Source organism: Falco punctatus, assembly GCF_963210335.1.
Source record: "Falco punctatus genome assembly, chromosome: 3".
Taxonomy (NCBI): domain Eukaryota; kingdom Metazoa; phylum Chordata; class Aves; order Falconiformes; family Falconidae; genus Falco; species Falco punctatus.
Window position 1 is genome coordinate 80,043,974 of NC_137582.1, and position 481 is coordinate 80,044,454.

The following is a 481-nucleotide window of genomic DNA, read 5'->3' on the forward strand; positions in this document are numbered from 1 at the left end:
AGCTCATGGAATACATTTCTCCAGTTTGGGCAAGTTAAACACCTCAGATTTCAATCTTACAAGTGTTTAGCAGATATTTACAGCTGTATCATTCAAAATTTCTCTGTGTGTTTTATACTACATGCCTTTGAGAGCTGCAGCATCCCATGACCACTGTATCTGAACCATACCTGCGGCGATATTGAACACAGGGCTTCAGCTCCCTCTGTCTCGCTCTCCATCTGATACAAAAGAGGCAAGGAGAGAGACAGCCTGCCCTGAACAATCAATGCTTCCTCCTGCAGGAGCTCAGGCACTGCAGAAGCAGCAGCTTGGTGTCACGGCTCAAAGGCAGAGGAAGAACAGAAATGGATACGAGGCTCTAACAGGCACTTAGGGATCCATATTGAATAAGGGTTGGAGGGTAGGTAGGACAGATGAGAGAAAGGAGAAAAGAGCAGAAATAAAATAAAATCAGGTAGTACTTTCTCCACAACTAACT